We start from the raw sequence: 22,500 nt of genomic DNA, 5'->3' as shown, positions 1-22,500 counted from the left end.
AGTACTAACCCAGACCTAACCCAGTCCTAACCCAGACCTAACCCAGACCTAACCCAGTCCTAACCCAGTCCTAACCCAGACCTAACCCAGACCTAACCCAGACCTAACCCAGACCTAACCCAGACCTAACCCAGACCTAACCCAGTCCTAACCCAGACCGAACCCAGACCTAACCCAGACCTAACCCAGTCCTAACCCAGACCTAACCCAGTCCTAACCCAGACCTAACCCAGACCTAACCCAGTCCTAACCCAGTCCTAACCCAGACCTAACCCAGACCTAACCCAGACCTAACCCAGACCTAACCCAGACCTAACCCAGAAATAACCCAGACCTAACCCAGACCTAACCCAGTCCTAACCCAGTCCTAACCCAGTCCTAACCCAGACCTAACCCAGTCCTAACCCAGTCCTAACCCAGACCTAACCCAGTCCTAACCCAGTCCTAACCCAGACCTAACCCAGACCTAACCCAGACCTAACCAAATCCAGTACTAACCCAGACCTAACCCAGTCCTAACCCAGACCTAACCCAGTCCTAACCCAGACCTAACCCAGACCTAACCCAGTCCTAACCCAGTCCTAACCCAGACCTAACCCAGTCCTAACCCAGTCCTAACCCAGACCTAACCCAGTCCTAACCCAGTCCTAACCCAGACCTAACCCAGTCCTAACCCAGTCCTAACCCAGACCTAACCCAGACCTAACCCAGACCGAACCCAGACCTAACCCAGACCTAACCCAGTCCTAACCCAGACCTAACCCAGACCTAACCCAGTCCTAACCCAGTCCTAACCCAGACCTAACCCAGTCCTAACCCAGTCCTAACCCAGACCTAACCCAGTCCTAACCCAGTCCTAACCCAGACCTAACCCAGTCCTAACCCAGTCCTAACCCAGACCTAACCCAAACCTAACCCAGACCGAACCCAGACCTAACCCAGCCCTAACCCAGACCTAACCCAGACCTAACCAAATCCAGTACTAACCCAGACCTAACCCAGTCCTAACCCAGACCTAACCCAGTCCTAACCCAGACCTAACCCAGACCTAACCCAGTCCTAACCCAGTCCTAACCCAGACCTAACCCAGACCTAACCCAGACCGAACCCAGACCTAACCCAGACCTAACCCAGTCCTAACCCAGACCTAACCCAGACCTAACCCAGTCCTAACCCAGTCCTAACCCAGTCCTAACCCAGACCTAACCCAGTCCTAACCCAGTCCTAACCCAGACCTAACCCAGACCTAACCCAGACCTAACCAAATCCAGTACTAACCCAGACCTAACCCAGTCCTAACCCAGACCTAACCCAGTCCTAACCCAGACCTAACCCAGACCTAACCCAGACCTAACCCAGACCTAACCAAATCCAGTACTAACCCAGACCTAACCCAGTCCTAACCCAGACCTAACCCAGTCCTAACCCAGACCTAACCCAGACCTAACCCAGTCCTAACCCAGTCCTAACCCAGACCTAACCCAGACCTAACCCAGTCCTAACCCAGTCCTAACCCAGACCTAACTCAGACCTAACCCAGACCTAACCCAGACCTAACCCAGTCCTAACCCAGTCCTAACCCAGTCCTAACCCAGAAATAACCCAGACCTAACCCAGACCTAACCCAGTCCTAACCCAGTCCTAACCCAGTCCTAACCCAGACCTAACCCAGACCTAACCCAGACCTAACCCAGACCTAACCCAGTCCTAACCCAGACCGAACCCAGACCTAACCCAGACCTAACCCAGTCCTAACCCAGACCTAACCCAGTCCTAACCCAGACCTAACCCAGACCTAACCCAGTCCTAACCCAGTCCTAACCCAGACCTAACCCAGACCTAACCCAGACCTAACCCAGACCTAACCCAGACCTAACCCAGAAATAACCCAGACCTAACCCAGACCTAACCCAGTCCTAACCCAGTCCTAACCCAGTCCTAACCCAGACCTAACCCAGTCCTAACCCAGTCCTAACCCAGACCTAACCCAGACCTAACCCAGACCTAACCAAATCCAGTACTAACCCAGACCTAACCCAGTCCTAACCCAGACCTAACCCAGTCCTAACCCAGACCTAACCCAGACCTAACCCAGTCCTAACCCAGTCCTAACCCAGACCTAACCCAGTCCTAACCCAGACCTAACCCAGACCTAACCCAGTCCTAACACAGTCCTAACCCAGTCCTAACCAAGTCCTAACCCAGAACCTACCCAGTCCTAACCCAAACCTAACCCAGACCTAACCCAGACCTAACCCAGTCCTAACCCAGTCCTAACCCAGACCTAACCCAGTCCTAACCCAGACCTAACCCAGTCCTAACCCAGAAATACCCCAGACCTGACCCAGACCTAACCCAGACCTAACCCAGCCCTAACCCAGACCTAACCCAGACCTAACCCAGACCTAACCCAGAAATAACCCAGACCTAACCCAGACCTAACCCAGACCTAACCCAGACCTAACCCAGTCCTAACCCAGACCTAACCCAGTCCTAACCCAGACCTAACCCAGACCTAACCCAGACCTAACCCAGACCTAACCCAGAAATAACCCAGACCTAACCCAGACCTAACCCAGTCCTAACCCAGAAATACCCCAGACCTGACCCAGACCTAACCCAGACCTAACCCAGCCCTAACCCAGACCTAACCCAGACCTAACCCAGACCTAACCCAGAAATAACCCAGACCTAACCCAGACCTAACCCAGTCCTAACCCAGTACTAACCCAGTCCTAACCCAGACCTAACCCAGTCCTAACCCAGACCTAACCCAGACCTAACCCAGTCCTAACCTAGACCTAACCCAGTCCTAAACCAGACCTAACCCAATCCTAACCCAGTCGTAACCCAGACCTAACCCAGTCGTAACCCAGACCTAACCCAGTCGTAACCCAGACCTAACCCAGTCGTAACCCAGACCTAACCCAGTCGTAACCCAGTCCTAACCCAGTCCTAACCCAGACCTAACCCAGACCTAACCCAGACCTAACCCAGTCCTAACCCAGTCCTAACCCAGACCTAACCCAGTCCTAACCCAGACCTAACCCAGACCTAACCCAGTCCTAACCCAGACCTAACCCAGTCCTAACCCAGTCCTAACCCAGTCCTAACCCAGTCTTAAACCAGTCCTAACTCAGACCTAACCGAGACGTAACCCAGACCTTATCCAATTCAGTCCTAACACAGTCCATATTCATTTTTTTTTTTTTTTTTTTTTTTTTTTTTTTATTTCTGTTTTAGATACCGAAGGAGATCCTTGGATAGGCACCCATGCCTCAGAAGAATATATGGGTAGTTTGGGAATCTGACTCACCATACCCCACAAGTGTCTCATCCGTCTTTACTCATTCAGACACCACTCATGCCAACAAGCATCCCGGGACGCAGGCGAAACTGCTCTCCGCATTACTTCACCTAACCAATTCTAAACTAGCCCTAACGCAGTTCCAATACAGTCATTACAAAATGGGCTAGGTCTGGGCCAGTGTTGCGGGGGTTTGGGGCGCGCAGACCCCAGTCAGCAAAACGAATTCAATATGATGCTGTTCAATTTAATATGATACCGCTATTACAAAGGGGGTTAGGTCTGGGCTAGTGTAGCGGGGGTCTGGGGGGCGCAGACCCCTGTCAGCAAAACGAATTCAATATGATGCTGCTCAATTTAATTTGATACCGCTATTACAAAATGGGTTAGGTCTGGGCTGGTGTAGCGGGGGTTTGGGGGGCGCAGACCCCAGTCAGCAAAACGAATTCAATATGATGCTGTTCAATTTAATTTGATACCGCTATTACAAAATGGGTTAGGTCTGGGCTAGTGTAGCGGGGGTTTGGGGGGCGCAGACCCCAGTCAGCAAAACGAATTCAATATGATGCTGTTCAATTTAATTTGATACCGCTATTACAAAATGGGTTAGGTCTGGGCTAGTGTAGCGGGGGTTTGGGGGGCGCAGCCCCCCATTCAGCAAAACGAATTATGTACGATGCTGTTCAATTTAATATGATACCACTATTACAAAGTGGGTTAGGTCTGGGCTAGTGTAGCGGGGGTCTGGGGGGCGCAGACCCCTGTCAGCAAAACGAATTCAATATGATGCTGTTCAATTTAATTTGATACAGCTATTACAAAATGGGTTAGGTCTGGGCTAGTGTAGCGGGGGTTTGGGGGGCGCAGCCCCCCATTCAGCAAAACGAATTATGTACGATGCTGTTCAATTTAATATGATACCACTATTACAAAGTGGGTTAGGTCTGGGCTAGTATAGCGGGGGTCTGGGGGGCGCAGACCCCAGTCAGCAAAACGAATTCAATATGATGCTGTTCAATTTAATTTGATACCGCTATTACAAAATGGGTTAGGTCTGGGCTAGTGTAGCGGGGGTTTGGGGGGCGCAGCCCCCCATTCAGCAAAACGAATTTAGTACGATGCTGTTCAATTTAATATGATACCGCTATTACAAAGTGGGTTAGGTCCGGGCTAGTGTTGCGGGGGTCTGGGGCGCGCAGACCCCAGTCAGCAAAACGAATTCAATATGATGCTGTTCAATTTAATATGATACCGCTATTACAAAGGGGGTTAGGTCTGGGCTAGTGTAGCGGGGGTCTGGGGGGCGCAGACCCCTGTCAGCAAAACGAATTTAGTACGATGCTGTTCAATTTAATTTGATACCGCTATTACAAAATGGGTTAGGTCTGGGCTAGTGTAGCGGGGGTTTGGGGGGCGCAGCCCCCCATTCAGCAAAACGAATTAAGTACGATGCTGTTCAATTTAATATGATACCACTATTACAAAGTGGGTTAGGTCTGGGCTATTGTAGCGGGGGTCGGGGGGGCGCAGACCCCAGTCAGCAAAACGAATTCAATATGATGCTGTTCAATTTAGTTTGATACCGCTATTACAAAATGGGTTAGGTCTGGGCTAGTGTAGCGGGGGTTTGGGGGGCGCAGCCCCCCATTCAGCAAAACGAATTTAGTACGATGCTGTTCAATTTAATGTGATACCGCTATTACAAAGTGGGTTAGGTCCGGGCTAGTGTTGCGGGGGTCTGGGGCGCGCAGACCCCAGTCAGCAAAACGAATTCAATATGATGCTGTTCAATTTAATATGATACCGCTATTACAAAGGGGGTTAGGTCTGGGCTAGTGTAGCGGGGGTCTGGGGGGCGCAGACCCCTGTCAGCAAAACGAATTTAGTACGATGCTGTTCAATTTAATTTGATACCGCTATTACAAAATGGGTTAGGTCTGGGCTAGTGTAGCGGGGGTTTGGGGGGCGCAGCCCCCCATTCAGCAAAACGAATTAAGTACGATGCTGTTCAATTTAATATGATACCACTATTACAAAGTGGGTTAGGTCTGGGCTATTGTAGCGGGGGTCTGGGGGGCGCAGACCCCAGTCAGCAAAACGAATTCAATATGATGCTGTTCAATTTAATTTGATACCGCTATTACAAAATGGGTTAGGTCTGGGCTAGTGTAGCGGGGGTTTGGGGGGCGCAGCCCCCCATTCAGCAAAACGAATTTAGTACGATGCTGTTCAATTTAATATGATACCGCTATTACAAAGTGGGTTAGGTCCGGGCTAGTGTTGCGGGGGTCTGGGGGGCGCAGCCCCCCAGTCAGCAAAACGAATTTAGTACGATGCTGTTCAATTTAATTTGATACCGCTATTACAAAATGGGTTAGGTCTGGGCTAGTGTAGCGGGGGTTTGGGGGGCGCAGCCCCCCATTCAGCAAAACGAATTAAGTACGATGCTGTTCAATTTAATATGATACCACTATTACAAAGTGGGTTTGGTCTGGGCTAGTGTAGCGGGGGTCTGGGGGGCGCAGACCCCAGTCAGCAAAACGAATTCAATATGATGCTGTTCAACCCCTCGGGAATTTTTAATTTCTGTTTTATTCACCGTAATGCTCATGGAACGTACTTTCATATTCTTGTTTTTTGCTTCACGAAAATTTTTGTACACTAATTACTTTTTAATAGGAAAACGTGCAACGGCAAACTCCTTCCTAGGGTCACTGGGAAGATGACATTGACAAAATATGTTAAGATCAGCCGCCCCTATGCGTAAAGTATGTCGTTTTTCCATTTTTTCGATCCGGAGCGACACCAACATTGTGTTGCAATTTTAAACTGCGCGGTTAAACGGCGGGCCAAACAGTCGGTGGTTTATGCAACAGCAACCATCAAACTAGTAGGAGAATACACGCCCGTGATAGTATAGGAGATTCCCACTGTCCCTATCTTTTTTTTTATCTCGGACATATATATACCGGCTTATCGTCAATAACTCGAAAACCAGCACGTTAAGGCCAATTTTCGTCTATACGATTCTTATGCAGTTTTAGATTCTCTACACGGTCCACTGATCGTTTTATTTTTTTGTCGAATTTTGAGAATTTTTTTTTTTTTTTCTCGAAAACGAGCTCGACGACCTGCACTTTTGACGACGCCATCGTGTTCCCCGGATTTTTTCCTGCAAGATAGCGTGTCTATTTTTTGTCCTACGACGATTTTTGACGCCGGAGCGGTGTTTCGGAGCAGAGCGGACTTAGAAACTTTCGCGCGTCGACCGCCGGACCGATCGCTCCAGGCTGTTTTTCGTCAATAACTCGAAAACGAGCACGGTAACGCTCGTTTTCGCCCGTACGATACTTGTACCGTTTACCGATGGCTACCTGGTAGATGGTTTTTTTTTTTTTTATCTCGAATTTTGAGAGCTTTTTTAATTTTTTCCACAAAAACGAGCACGTGAACGCCAATTTTCGTCTATACGATTCTTATGCAGTTTTATATTCTCTACACGGTCCACTGATCGTTTTATTTTTTTGTCGAATTTTGAGAATTTTTTTTTTTTTTTCTCGAAAACGAGCTCGACGACCTGCACTTTTGACGACGCCATCGTGTTCCCCGGATTTTTTCCTGCAAGATAGCGTGTCTATTTTTTGTCCTACGACGATTTTTGACGCCGGAGCGGTGTTTCGGAGCAGAGCGGACTTAGAAACTTTCGCGCGTCGACCGCCGGACCGATCGCTCCAGGCTGTTTTTCGTCAATAACTCGAAAACGAGCACGGTAACGCTCGTTTTCGCCCGTACGATACTTGTACCGTTTACCGTTGGCTACCTGGTAGATGGTTTTTTTTTTTTTTATCTCGAATTTTGAGAGCTTTTTTAACTTTTTTCTCAAAAACGAGCACGTGAACGCCAATTTTGGTCTATACGATTCTTATGCAGTTTTAGATTCTCTACACGGTCCACTGATCGTTTTATTTTTTTGTCGAATTTTGAGAATTTTTTTTTTTTTTTCTCGAAAACGAGCTCGACGACCTGCACTTTTGACGACGCCATCGTGTTCCCCGGATTTTTTCCTGCAAGATAGGGTGGCGATTTTTTGTCCTACGACGATTTTTGACGCCGGAGCGATGATTCGGAGCAGAGCGGACTTAGAAACTTTCGCGCGTCGACCGCCGGACCGATCGCTCCAGGCTGTTTTTCGTCAATAACTCGAAAACGAGCACGGTAACGCTCGTTTTCGCCCGTACGATACTTGTACCGTTTACCGTTGGCTACCTGGTAGACGGTTTTTTTTTTTTTTATCTCGAAGTTTGAGAGCTTTTTTAATTTTTTCCACAAAAACGAGCACGTGAACGCCAATTTTCGTCTATACGATTCTTATGCAGTTTTATATTCTCTACACGGTCCACTGATCGTTTTATTTTTTTGTCGAATTTTGAGAATTTTTTTTTTTTTTTCTCGAAAACGAGCTCGACGACCTGCACTTTTGACGACGCCATCGTGTTCCCCGGATTTTTTCCTGCAAGATAGGGTGGCGATTTTTTGTCCTACGACGATTTTTGACGCCGGAGCGATGATTCGGAGCAGAGCGGACTTAGAAACTTTCGCGCGTCGACCGCCGGACCGATCGCTCCAGGCTGTTTTTCGTCAATAACTCGAAAACGAGCACGGTAACGCTCGTTTTCGCCCGTACGATACTTGTACCGTTTACCGTTGGCTACCTGGTAGACGGTTTTTTTTTTTTTTATCTCGAAGTTTGAGAGCTTTTTTAATTTTTTCCACAAAAACGAGCACGTGAACGCCAATTTTCGTCTATACGATTCTTATGCAGTTTTATATTCTCTACACGGTCCACTGATCGTTTTATTTTTTTGTCGAATTTTGAGAATTTTTTTTTTTTTTTCTCGAAAACGAGCTCGACGACCTGCACTTTTGACGACGCCATCGTGTTCCCCGGATTTTTTCCTGCAAGATAGCGTGTCTATTTTTTGTCCTACGACGATTTTTGACGCCGGAGCGGTGTTTCGGAGCAGAGCGGACTTAGAAACTTTCGCGCGTCGACCGCCGGACCGATCGCTCCAGGCTGTTTTTCGTCAATAACTCGAAAACGAGCACGGTAACGCTCGTTTTCGCCCGTACGATACTTGTACCGTTTACCGTTGGCTACCTGGTAGATGGTTTTTTTTTTTTTTATCTCGAATTTTGAGAGCTTTTTTAACTTTTTTCTCAAAAACGAGCACGTGAACGCCAATTTTGGTCTATACGATTCTTATGCAGTTTTAGATTCTCTACACGGTCCACTGATCGTTTTATTTTTTTGTCGAGTTTTGAGAATTTTTTTTTTTTTTTCTCGAAAACTAGCTCGACGACCTGCACTTTTGACGACGCCATCGTGTTCCCCGGATTTTTTCCTGCAAGATAGGGTGGCGATTTTTTGTCCTACGACGATTTTTGACGCCGGAGCGGTGTTTCGGAGCAGAGCGGACTTAGAAACTTTCGCGCGTCGACCGCCGGACCGATCGCTCCAGGCTGTTTTTCGTCAATAACTCGAAAACGAGCACGGTAACGCTCGTTTTCGCCCGTACGATACTTGTACCGTTTACCGTTGGCTACCTGGTAGACGGTTTTTTTTTTTTTTATCTCGAAGTTTGAGAGCTTTTTTAATTTTTTCCACAAAAACGAGCACGTGAACGCCAATTTTCGTCTATACGATTCTTATGCAGTTTTATATTCTCTACACGGTCCACTGATCGTTTTATTTTTTTGTCGAATTTTGAGAATTTTGTTTTTTTTTTCTCGAAAACGAGCTCGACGACCTGCACTTTTGACGACGCCATCGTGTTCCCCGGATTTTTTCCTGCAAGATAGCGTGTCTATTTTTTGTCCTACGACGATTTTTGACGCCGGAGCGGTGTTTCGGAGCAGAGCGGACTTAGAAACTTTCGCGCGTCGACCGCCGGACCGATCGCTCCAGGCTGTTTTTCGTCAATAACTCGAAAACGAGCACGGTAACGCTCGTTTTCGCCCGTACGATACTTGTACCGTTTACCGTTGGCTACCTGGTAGATGGTTTTTTTTTTTTTTATCTCGAATTTTGAGAGCTTTTTTAATTTTTTCCACAAAAACGAGCACGTGAACGCCAATTTTCGTCTATACGATTCTTATGCAGTTTTATATTCTCTACACGGTCCACTGATCGTTTTATTTTTTTGTCGAATTTTGAGAATTTTTTTTTTTTTTTCTCGAAAACGAGCTCGACGACCTGCACTTTTGACGACGCCATCGTGTTCCCCGGATTTTTTCCTGCAAGATAGCGTGTCTATTTTTTGTCCTACGACGATTTTTGACGCCGGAGCGGTGTTTCGGAGCAGAGCGGACTTAGAAACTTTCGCGCGTCGACCGCCGGACCGATCGCTCCAGGCTGTTTTTCGTCAATAACTCGAAAACGAGCACGGTAACGCTCGTTTTCGCCCGTACGATACTTGTACCGTTTACCGTTGGCTACCTGGTAGATGGTTTTTTTTTTTTTTATCTCGAATTTTGAGAGCTTTTTTAACTTTTTTCTCAAAAACGAGCACGTGAACGCCAATTTTGGTCTATACGATTCTTATGCAGTTTTATATTCTCTACACGGTCCACTGATCGTTTTATTTTTTTGTCGAATTTTGAGAATTTTTTTTTTTTTTTCTCGAAAACGAGCTCGACGACCTGCACTTTTGACGACGCCATCGTGTTCCCCGGATTTTTTCCTGCAAGATAGGGTGGCGATTTTTTGTCCTACGACGATTTTTGACGCCGGAGCGATGATTCGGAGCAGAGCGGACTTAGAAACTTTCGCGCGTCGACCGCCGGACCGATCGCTCCAGGCTGTTTTTCGTCAATAACTCGAAAACGAGCACGGTAACGCTCGTTTTCGCCCGTACGATACTTGTACCGTTTACCGTTGGCTACCTGGTAGACGGTTTTTTTTTTTTTTATCTCGAAGTTTGAGAGCTTTTTTAATTTTTTCCACAAAAACGAGCACGTGAACGCCAATTTTCGTCTATACGATTCTTATGCAGTTTTATATTCTCTACACGGTCCACTGATCGTTTTATTTTTTTGTCGAATTTTGAGAATTTTTTTTTTTTTTTCTCGAAAACGAGCTCGACGACCTGCACTTTTGACGACGCCATCGTGTTCCCCGGATTTTTTCCTGCAAGATAGCGTGTCTATTTTTTGTCCTACGACGATTTTTGACGCCGGAGCGGTGTTTCGGAGCAGAGCGGACTTAGAAACTTTCGCGCGTCGACCGCCGGACCGATCGCTCCAGGCTGTTTTTCGTCAATAACTCGAAAACGAGCACGGTAACGCTCGTTTTCGCCCGTACGATACTTGTACCGTTTACCGTTGGCTACCTGGTAGATGGTTTTTTTTTTTTTTATCTCGAATTTTGAGAGCTTTTTTAACTTTTTTCTCAAAAACGAGCACGTGAACGCCAATTTTGGTCTATACGATTCTTATGCAGTTTTAGATTCTCTACACGGTCCACTGATCGTTTTATTTTTTTGTCGAGTTTTGAGAATTTTTTTTTTTTTTTCTCGAAAACTAGCTCGACGACCTGCACTTTTGACGACGCCATCGTGTTCCCCGGATTTTTTCCTGCAAGATAGGGTGGCGATTTTTTGTCCTACGACGATTTTTGACGCCGGAGCGGTGTTTCGGAGCAGAGCGGACTTAGAAACTTTCGCGCGTCGACCGCCGGACCGATCGCTCCAGGCTGTTTTTCGTCAATAACTCGAAAACGAGCACGGTAACGCTCGTTTTCGCCCGTACGATACTTGTACCGTTTACCGTTGGCTACCTGGTAGACGGTTTTTTTTTTTTTTATCTCGAAGTTTGAGAGCTTTTTTAATTTTTTCCACAAAAACGAGCACGTGAACGCCAATTTTCGTCTATACGATTCTTATGCAGTTTTATATTCTCTACACGGTCCACTGATCGTTTTATTTTTTTGTCGAATTTTGAGAATTTTGTTTTTTTTTTCTCGAAAACGAGCTCGACGACCTGCACTTTTGACGACGCCATCGTGTTCCCCGGATTTTTTCCTGCAAGATAGCGTGTCTATTTTTTGTCCTACGACGATTTTTGACGCCGGAGCGGTGTTTCGGAGCAGAGCGGACTTAGAAACTTTCGCGCGTCGACCGCCGGACCGATCGCTCCAGGCTGTTTTTCGTCAATAACTCGAAAACGAGCACGGTAACGCTCGTTTTCGCCCGTACGATACTTGTACCGTTTACCGTTGGCTACCTGGTAGATGGTTTTTTTTTTTTTTATCTCGAATTTTGAGAGCTTTTTTAACTTTTTTCTCAAAAACGAGCACGTGAACGCCAATTTTGGTCTATACGATTCTTATGCAGTTTTATATTCTCTACACGGTCCACTGATCGTTTTATTTTTTTGTCGAATTTTGAGAATTTTTTTTTTTTTTTCTCGAAAACGAGCTCGACGACCTGCACTTTTGACGACGCCATCGTGTTCCCCGGATTTTTTCCTGCAAGATAGGGTGGCGATTTTTTGTCCTACGACGATTTTTGACGCCGGAGCGATGATTCGGAGCAGAGCGGACTTAGAAACTTTCGCGCGTCGACCGCCGGACCGATCGCTCCAGGCTGTTTTTCGTCAATAACTCGAAAACGAGCACGGTAACGCTCGTTTTCGCCCGTACGATACTTGTACCGTTTACCGTTGGCTACCTGGTAGACGGTTTTTTTTTTTTTTATCTCGAAGTTTGAGAGCTTTTTTAATTTTTTCCACAAAAACGAGCACGTGAACGCCAATTTTCGTCTATACGATTCTTATGCAGTTTTATATTCTCTACACGGTCCACTGATCGTTTTATTTTTTTGTCGAATTTTGAGAATTTTTTTTTTTTTTTCTCGAAAACGAGCTCGACGACCTGCACTTTTGACGACGCCATCGTGTTCCCCGGATTTTTTCCTGCAAGATAGCGTGTCTATTTTTTGTCCTACGACGATTTTTGACGCCGGAGCGGTGTTTCGGAGCAAAGCGGACTTAGAAACTTTCGCGCGTCGACCGCCGGACCGATCGCTCCAGGCTGTTTTTCGTCAATAACTCGAAAACGAGCACGGTAACGCTCGTTTTCGCCCGTACGATACTTGTACCGTTTACCGTTGGCTACCTGGTAGATGGTTTTTTTTTTTTTATCTCGAATTTTGAGAGCTTTTTTAACTTTTTTCTCAAAAACGAGCACGTGAACGCCAATTTTGGTCTATACGATTCTTATGCAGTTTTAGATTCTCTACACGGTCCACTGATCGTTTTATTTTTTTGTCGAGTTTTGAGAATTTTTTTTTTTTTTTCTCGAAAACTAGCTCGACGACCTGCACTTTTGACGACGCCATCGTGTTCCCCGGATTTTTTCCTGCAAGATAGCGTGTCTATTTTTTGTCCTACGACGATTTTTGACGCCGGAGCGGTGTTTCGGAGCAGAGCGGACTTAGAAACTTTCGCGCGTCGACCGCCGGACCGATCGCTCCAGGCTGTTTTTCGTCAATAACTCGAAAACGAGCACGGTAACGCTCGTTTTCGCCCGTACGATACTTGTACCGTTTACCGTTGGCTACCTGGTAGATGGTTTTTTTTTTTTTTATCTCGAATTTTGAGAGCTTTTTTAACTTTTTTCTCAAAAACGAGCACGTGAACGCCAATTTTGGTCTATACGATTCTTATGCAGTTTTATATTCTCTACACGGTCCACTGATCGTTTTATTTTTTTGTCGAATTTTGAGAATTTTTTTTTTTTTTTCTCGAAAACGAGCTCGACGACCTGCACTTTTGACGACGCCATCGTGTTCCCCGGATTTTTTCCTGCAAGATAGGGTGGCGATTTTTTGTCCTACGACGATTTTTGACGCCGGAGCGATGATTCGGAGCAGAGCGGACTTAGAAACTTTCGCGCGTCGACCGCCGGACCGATCGCTCCAGGCTGTTTTTCGTCAATAACTCGAAAACGAGCACGGTAACGCTCGTTTTCGCCCGTACGATACTTGTACCGTTTACCGTTGGCTACCTGGTAGACGGTTTTTTTTTTTTTTATCTCGAAGTTTGAGAGCTTTTTTAATTTTTTCCACAAAAACGAGCACGTGAACGCCAATTTTCGTCTATACGATTCTTATGCAGTTTTATATTCTCTACACGGTCCACTGATCGTTTTATTTTTTTGTCGAATTTTGAGAATTTTTTTTTTTTTTTCTCGAAAACGAGCTCGACGACCTGCACTTTTGACGACGCCATCGTGTTCCCCGGATTTTTTCCTGCAAGATAGCGTGTCTATTTTTTGTCCTACGACGATTTTTGACGCCGGAGCGGTGTTTCGGAGCAGAGCGGACTTAGAAACTTTCGCGCGTCGACCGCCGGACCGATCGCTCCAGGCTGTTTTTCGTCAATAACTCGAAAACGAGCACGGTAACGCTCGTTTTCGCCCGTACGATACTTGTACCGTTTACCGTTGGCTACCTGGTAGATGGTTTTTTTTTTTTTTATCTCGAATTTTGAGAGCTTTTTTAACTTTTTTCTCAAAAACGAGCACGTGAACGCCAATTTTGGTCTATACGATTCTTATGCAGTTTTAGATTCTCTACACGGTCCACTGATCGTTTTATTTTTTTGTCGAGTTTTGAGAATTTTTTTTTTTTTTTCTCGAAAACTAGCTCGACGACCTGCACTTTTGACGACGCCATCGTGTTCCCCGGATTTTTTCCTGCAAGATAGGGTGGCGATTTTTTGTCCTACGACGATTTTTGACGCCGGAGCGGTGTTTCGGAGCAGAGCGGACTTAGAAACTTTCGCGCGTCGACCGCCGGACCGATCGCTCCAGGCTGTTTTTCGTCAATAACTCGAAAACGAGCACGGTAACGCTCGTTTTCGCCCGTACGATACTTGTACCGTTTACCGTTGGCTACCTGGTAGACGGTTTTTTTTTTTTTTATCTCGAAGTTTGAGAGCTTTTTTAATTTTTTCCACAAAAACGAGCACGTGAACGCCAATTTTCGTCTATACGATTCTTATGCAGTTTTATATTCTCTACACGGTCCACTGATCGTTTTATTTTTTTGTCGAATTTTGAGAATTTTGTTTTTTTTTTCTCGAAAACGAGCTCGACGACCTGCACTTTTGACGACGCCATCGTGTTCCCCGGATTTTTTCCTGCAAGATAGCGTGTCTATTTTTTGTCCTACGACGATTTTTGACGCCGGAGCGGTGTTTCGGAGCAGAGCGGACTTAGAAACTTTCGCGCGTCGACCGCCGGACCGATCGCTCCAGGCTGTTTTTCGTCAATAACTCGAAAACGAGCACGGTAACGCTCGTTTTCGCCCGTACGATACTTGTACCGTTTACCGTTGGCTACCTGGTAGATGGTTTTTTTTTTTTTTATCTCGAATTTTGAGAGCTTTTTTAATTTTTTCCACAAAAACGAGCACGTGAACGCCAATTTTCGTCTATACGATTCTTATGCAGTTTTATATTCTCTACACGGTCCACTGATCGTTTTATTTTTTTGTCGAATTTTGAGAATTTTTTTTTTTTTTTCTCGAAAACGAGCTCGACGACCTGCACTTTTGACGACGCCATCGTGTTCCCCGGATTTTTTCCTGCAAGATAGCGTGTCTATTTTTTGTCCTACGACGATTTTTGACGCCGGAGCGGTGTTTCGGAGCAGAGCGGACTTAGAAACTTTCGCGCGTCGACCGCCGGACCGATCGCTCCAGGCTGTTTTTCGTCAATAACTCGAAAACGAGCACGGTAACGCTCGTTTTCGCCCGTACGATACTTGTACCGTTTACCGTTGGCTACCTGGTAGATGGTTTTTTTTTTTTTTATCTCGAATTTTGAGAGCTTTTTTAACTTTTTTCTCAAAAACGAGCACGTGAACGCCAATTTTGGTCTATACGATTCTTATGCAGTTTTATATTCTCTACACGGTCCACTGATCGTTTTATTTTTTTGTCGAATTTTGAGAATTTTTTTTTTTTTTTCTCGAAAACGAGCTCGACGACCTGCACTTTTGACGACGCCATCGTGTTCCCCGGATTTTTTCCTGCAAGATAGGGTGGCGATTTTTTGTCCTACGACGATTTTTGACGCCGGAGCGATGATTCGGAGCAGAGCGGACTTAGAAACTTTCGCGCGTCGACCGCCGGACCGATCGCTCCAGGCTGTTTTTCGTCAATAACTCGAAAACGAGCACGGTAACGCTCGTTTTCGCCCGTACGATACTTGTACCGTTTACCGTTGGCTACCTGGTAGACGGTTTTTTTTTTTTTTATCTCGAAGTTTGAGAGCTTTTTTAATTTTTTCCACAAAAACGAGCACGTGAACGCCAATTTTCGTCTATACGATTCTTATGCAGTTTTATATTCTCTACACGGTCCACTGATCGTTTTATTTTTTTGTCGAATTTTGAGAATTTTTTTTTTTTTTTCTCGAAAACGAGCTCGACGACCTGCACTTTTGACGACGCCATCGTGTTCCCCGGATTTTTTCCTGCAAGATAGCGTGTCTATTTTTTGTCCTACGACGATTTTTGACGCCGGAGCGGTGTTTCGGAGCAGAGCGGACTTAGAAACTTTCGCGCGTCGACCGCCGGACCGATCGCTCCAGGCTGTTTTTCGTCAATAACTCGAAAACGAGCACGGTAACGCTCGTTTTCGCCCGTACGATACTTGTACCGTTTACCGTTGGCTACCTGGTAGATGGTTTTTTTTTTTTTTATCTCGAATTTTGAGAGCTTTTTTAACTTTTTTCTCAAAAACGAGCACGTGAACGCCAATTTTGGTCTATACGATTCTTATGCAGTTTTAGATTCTCTACACGGTCCACTGATCGTTTTATTTTTTTGTCGAGTTTTGAGAATTTTTTTTTTTTTTTCTCGAAAACTAGCTCGACGACCTGCACTTTTGACGACGCCATCGTGTTCCCCGGATTTTTTCCTGCAAGATAGGGTGGCGATTTTTTGTCCTACGACGATTTTTGACGCCGGAGCGGTGTTTCGGAGCAGAGCGGACTTAGAAACTTTCGCGCGTCGACCGCCGGACCGATCGCTCCAGGCTGTTTTTCGTCAATAACTCGAAAACGAGCACGGTAACGCTCGTTTTCGCCCGTACGATACTTGTACCGTTTACCGTTGGCTACCTGGTAGACGGTTTTTTTTTTTTTTATCTCGAAGTTTGAGAGCTTTTTTAATTTTTTCCACAAAAACGAGCACGTGAACGCCAATTTTCGTCTATACGATTCTTATGCAGTTTTATATTCTCTACACGGTCCACTGATCGTTTTATTTTTTTGTCGAATTTTGAGAATTTTGTTTTTTTTTTCTCGAAAACGAGCTCGACGACCTGCACTTTTGACGACGCCATCGTGTTCCCCGGATTTTTTCCTGCAAGATAGCGTGTCTATTTTTTGTCCTACGACGATTTTTGACGCCGGAGCGGTGTTTCGGAGCAGAGCGGACTTAGAAACTTTCGCGCGTCGACCGCCGGACCGATCGCTCCAGGCTGTTTTTCGTCAATAACTCGAAAACGAGCACGGTAACGCTCGTTTTCGCCCGTACGATACTTGTACCGTTTACCGTTGGCTACCTGGTAGATGGTTTTTTTTTTTTTTATCTCGAATTTTGAGAGCTTTTTTAATTTTTTCCACAAAAACGAGCACGTGAACGCCAATTTTCGTCTATACGATTCTTATGCAGTTTTATATTCTCTACACGGTCCACTGATCGTTTTATTTTTTTGTCGAATTTTGAGAATTTTTTTTTTTTTTTCTCGAAAACGAGCTCGACGACCTGCACTTTTGACGACGCCATCGTGTTCCCCGGATTTTTTCCTGCAAGATAGCGTGTCTATTTTTTGTCCTACGACGATTTTTGACGCCGGAGCGGTGTTTCGGAGCAGAGCGGACTTAGAAACTTTCGCGCGTCGACCGCCGGACCGATCGCTCCAGGCTGTTTTTCGTCAATAACTCGAAAACGAGCACGGTAACGCTCGTTTTCGCCCGTACGATACTTGTACCGTTTACCGTTGGCTACCTGGTAGATGGTTTTTTTTTTTTTTATCTCGAATTTTGAGAGCTTTTTTAACTTTTTTCTCAAAAACGAGCACGTGAACGCCAATTTTGGTCTATACGATTCTTATGCAGTTTTATATTCTCTACACGGTCCACTGATCGTTTTATTTTTTTGTCGAATTTTGAGAATTTTTTTTTTTTTTTCTCGAAAACGAGCTCGACGACCTGCACTTTTGACGACGCCATCGTGTTCCCCGGATTTTTTCCTGCAAGATAGGGTGGCGATTTTTTGTCCTACGACGATTTTTGACGCCGGAGCGATGATTCGGAGCAGAGCGGACTTAGAAACTTTCGCGCGTCGACCGCCGGACCGATCGCTCCAGGCTGTTTTTCGTCAATAACTCGAAAACGAGCACGGTAACGCTCGTTTTCGCCCGTACGATACTTGTACCGTTTACCGTTGGCTACCTGGTAGACGGTTTTTTTTTTTTTTATCTCGAAGTTTGAGAGCTTTTTTAATTTTTTCCACAAAAACGAGCACGTGAACGCCAATTTTCGTCTATACGATTCTTATGCAGTTTTATATTCTCTACACGGTCCACTGATCGTTTTATTTTTTTGTCGAATTTTGAGAATTTTTTTTTTTTTTTCTCGAAAACGAGCTCGACGACCTGCACTTTTGACGACGCCATCGTGTTCCCCGGATTTTTTCCTGCAAGATAGCGTGTCTATTTTTTGTCCTACGACGATTTTTGACGCCGGAGCGGTGTTTCGGAGCAAAGCGGACTTAGAAACTTTCGCGCGTCGACCGCCGGACCGATCGCTCCAGGCTGTTTTTCGTCAATAACTCGAAAACGAGCACGGTAACGCTCGTTTTCGCCCGTACGATACTTGTACCGTTTACCGTTGGCTACCTGGTAGATGGTTTTTTTTTTTTTATCTCGAATTTTGAGAGCTTTTTTAACTTTTTTCTCAAAAACGAGCACGTGAACGCCAATTTTGGTCTATACGATTCTTATGCAGTTTTAGATTCTCTACACGGTCCACTGATCGTTTTATTTTTTTGTCGAGTTTTGAGAATTTTTTTTTTTTTTTCTCGAAAACTAGCTCGACGACCTGCACTTTTGACGACGCCATCGTGTTCCCCGGATTTTTTCCTGCAAGATAGGCTGGCGATTTTTTGTCCTACTCCCATATTCGTGTCTTTTTGCTTAACGAAATCTTCTATATACTAATAACTTTTTAATAAAAAAACGTGCGACGGCAAAATCCGTCTTAGAGTCACTGGGGTGGTGACATGACAAAATATGTTAAGATCAGCCGCCCCTATGCGTAAAGTATGTCGTTTTTCCATTTTTTCACCCCGGAGCGACACCAACATTGTGTTGCAATTTTAAACCGCGCGGTTAAACGGCGGGCCAAACAGTCGGTGGTTTATGCAACAGCAACCATCAAACTAGTAGGAGAATACACGCCCGTGATAGTATAGGAGATTCCCACTGTCCCTATCTTTTTTTTTATCTCGGACATATATATACCGGCTTATCGTCAATAACTCGAAAACCAGCACGTTAAGGCCAATTTTGGTCTATACGATTCTTATGCAGTTTTAGATTCTCTACACGGTCCAATGATCGTTTTATTTTTTTGTCGAATTTTGAGAATTTTTTTTTTTTTTTCTCGAAAACGAGCTCGACGACCTGCACTTTTGACGACGCCATCGTGTTCCCCGGATTTTTTCCTGCAAGATAGGGTGGCGATTTTTTGTCCTACGACGATTTTTGACGCCGGAGCGATGATTCGGAGCAGAGCGGACTTAGAAACTTTCGCGCGTCGACCGCCGGACCGATCGCTCCAGGCTGTTTTTCGTCAATAACTCGAAAACGAGCACGGTAACGCTCGTTTTCGCCCGTACGATACTTGTACCGTTTACCGTTGGCTACCTGGTAGACGGTTTTTTTTTTTTTATCTCGAAGTTTGAGAGCTTTTTTAATTTTTTCCACAAAAACGAGCACGTGAACGCCAATTTTCGTCTATACGATTCTTATGCAGTTTTATATTCTCTACACGGTCCACTGATCGTTTTATTTTTTTGTCGAATTTTGAGAATTTTTTTTTTTTTTCTCGAAAACGAGCTCGACGACCTGCACTTTTGACGACGCCATCGTGTTCCCCGGATTTTTTCCTGCAAGATAGCGTGTCTATTTTTTTGTCCTACGACGATTTTTGACGCCGGAGCGGTGTTTCGGAGCAGAGCGGACTTAGAAACTTTCGCGCGTCGACCGCCGGACCGATCGCTCCAGGCTGTTTTTCGTCAATAACTCGAAAACGAGCACGGTAACGCTCGTTTTCGCCCGTACGATACTTGTACCGTTTACCGTTGGCTACCTGGTAGATGGTTTTTTTTTTTTTTATCTCGAATTTTGAGAGCTTTTTTAACTTTTTTCTCAAAAACGAGCACGTGAACGCCAATTTTGGTCTATACGATTCTTATGCAGTTTTATATTCTCTACACGGTCCACTGATCGTTTTATTTTTTTGTCGAATTTTGAGAATTTTTTTTTTTTTTCTCGAAAACGAGCTCGACGACCTGCACTTTTGACGACGCCATCGTGTTCCCCGGATTTTTTCCTGCAAGATAGCGTGTCTATTTTTTGTCCTACGACGATTTTTGACGCCGGAGGCGGTGTTTCGGAGCAGAGCGGACTTAGAAACTTTCGCGCGTCGACCGCCGGAACCGATCGCTCCAGGCTGTTTTTCGTCAATAACTCGAAAACGAGCACGGTAACGCTCGTTTTCGCCCGTACGATACTTGTACCGTTTACCGTTGGCTACCTGGTAGATGGTTTTTTTTTTTTTATCTCGAATTTTGAGAGCTTTTTTAACTTTTTCTCAAAAACGAGCACGTGAACGCCAATTTTGGTCTATACGATTCTTATGCAGTTTTATATTCTCTACACGGTCCACTGATCGTTTTATTTTTTTGTCGAATTTTGAGAATTTTTTTTTTTTTTCTCGAAAACGAGCTCGACGACCTGCACTTTTGACGACGCCATCGTGTTCCCCGGATTTTTTCCTGCAAGATAGGGTGGCGATTTTTTGTCCTACGACGATTTTTGACGCCGGAGCGATGATTCGGAGCAGAGCGGACTTAGAAACTTTCGCGCGTCGACCGCCGGACCGATCGCTCCAGGCTGTTTTTCGTCAATAACTCGAAAACGAGCACGGTAACGCTCGTTTTCGCCCGTACGATACTTGTACCGTTTACCGTTGGCTACCTGGTAGACGGTTTTTTTTTTTTTTATCTCGAAGTTTGAGAGCTTTTTTAATTTTTTCCACAAAAACGAGCACGTGAACGCCAATTTTCGTCTATACGATTCTTATGCAGTTTTATATTCTCTACACGGTCCACTGATCGTTTTATTTTTTTTGTCGAATTTTGAGAATTTTTTTTTTTTTTTCTCGAAAACGAGCTCGACGACCTGCACTTTTGACGACGCCATCGTGTTCCCCGGATTTTTTCCTGCAAGATAGCGTGTCTATTTTTTGTCCTACGACGATTTTTGACGCCGGAGCGGTGTTTCGGAGCAGAGCGGACTTAGAAACTTTCGCGCGTCGACCGCCGGACCGATCGCTCCAGGCTGTTTTTCGTCAATAACTCGAAAACGAGCACGGTAACGCTCGTTTTCGCCCGTACGATACTTGTACCGTTTACCGTTGGCTACCTGGTAGATGGTTTTTTTTTTTTTATCTCGAATTTTGAGAGCTTTTTTAACTTTTTTCTCAAAAACGAGCACGTGAACGCCAATTTTGGTCTATACGATTCTTATGCAGTTTTAGATTCTCTACACGGTCCACTGATCGTTTTATTTTTTTGTCGAATTTTGAGAATTTTTTTTTTTTTTTCTCGAAAACGAGCTCGACGACCTGCACTTTTGACGACGCCATCGTGTTCCCCGGATTTTTTCCTGCAAGATAGGGTGGCGATTTTTTGTCCTACGACGATTTTGACGCCGGAGCGATGATTCGGAGCAGAGCGGACTTAGAAACTTTCGCGCGTCGACCGCCGGACCGATCGCTCCAGGCTGTTTTTCGTCAATAACTCGAAAACGAGCACGGTAACGCTCGTTTTCGCCCGTACGATACTTGTACCGTTTACCGTTGGCTACCTGGTAGACGGTTTTTTTTTTTTTTATCTCGAAGTTTGAGAGCTTTTTTAATTTTTTCCACAAAAACGAGCACGTGAACGCCAATTTTCGTCTATACGATTCTTATGCAGTTTTATATTCTCTACACGGTCCACTGATCGTTTTATTTTTTTGTCGAATTTTGAGAATTTTTTTTTTTTTTTCTCGAAAACGAGCTCGACGACCTGCACTTTTGACGACGCCATCGTGTTCCCCGGATTTTTTCCTGCAAGATAGCGTGTCGATTTTTTGTCCTAGCTCAATTATTAAGGAAGTTACGGTTTCTTGATTTTTCGGTATGTTCGAACTGGTCTTTTAGGCGGGCGCTCGGTCGCGCGGTGCTTTCGCATCGACCGACGTACCGATCGGCGGCGACGGTTTTTCGTCTATATCTCGAAAACTAGTACGCTAACACATATTTTGACCTATATGATATTTGTTCAGTGTAATTTTTTCTATCTGGTAGGCTGGTTTTTTTTTTTTTATCTCGAATTTTTTGAACGTTTTTGTTTTTTTCTCGAAAACTAGCGCGACGACCGATATTTTTAACTACGGTTTTGAATTCGTCTAATTTTTGCCTACAAGATAGCGTGTCGAGTTTTTTGTCCTGCGACGATTTTGACCATTTTTTTCATTTTTTTCTCGAAAACGAGCACGGCAATCTATATTTTTAACGACGGCATCGTGTTCCCCTGCTTTTTTCCTACAAGATAGCGTTTTTTTTTTTTGCCCTAGCTCAATTATTAAGGAAATTACAGGTGTTGGTTTTCGCTCTAAGTTATAACAGGCCGTTCGGGGCGGGCGGTTGGGTCGCGCGGTTCCCCCCATAAGCGGCCGTGCGTAAGCCCGTGCGTCGCCGGCGTTCCGGCGGGCGCCTCGGTACCTATAAGAGAAGCGACGGTCCGGTCGAGTCGGTCGGGGCAGCGTCGAGCGTACGGCTATTCTTCGACC

This window comes from Colletes latitarsis, unplaced genomic scaffold (genome assembly GCF_051014445.1).
Source record: "Colletes latitarsis isolate SP2378_abdomen unplaced genomic scaffold, iyColLati1 scaffold0041, whole genome shotgun sequence".
Lineage (NCBI taxonomy): Eukaryota > Metazoa > Arthropoda > Insecta > Hymenoptera > Colletidae > Colletes > Colletes latitarsis.
Note: the sequence above shows the minus strand (reverse complement) of the source record.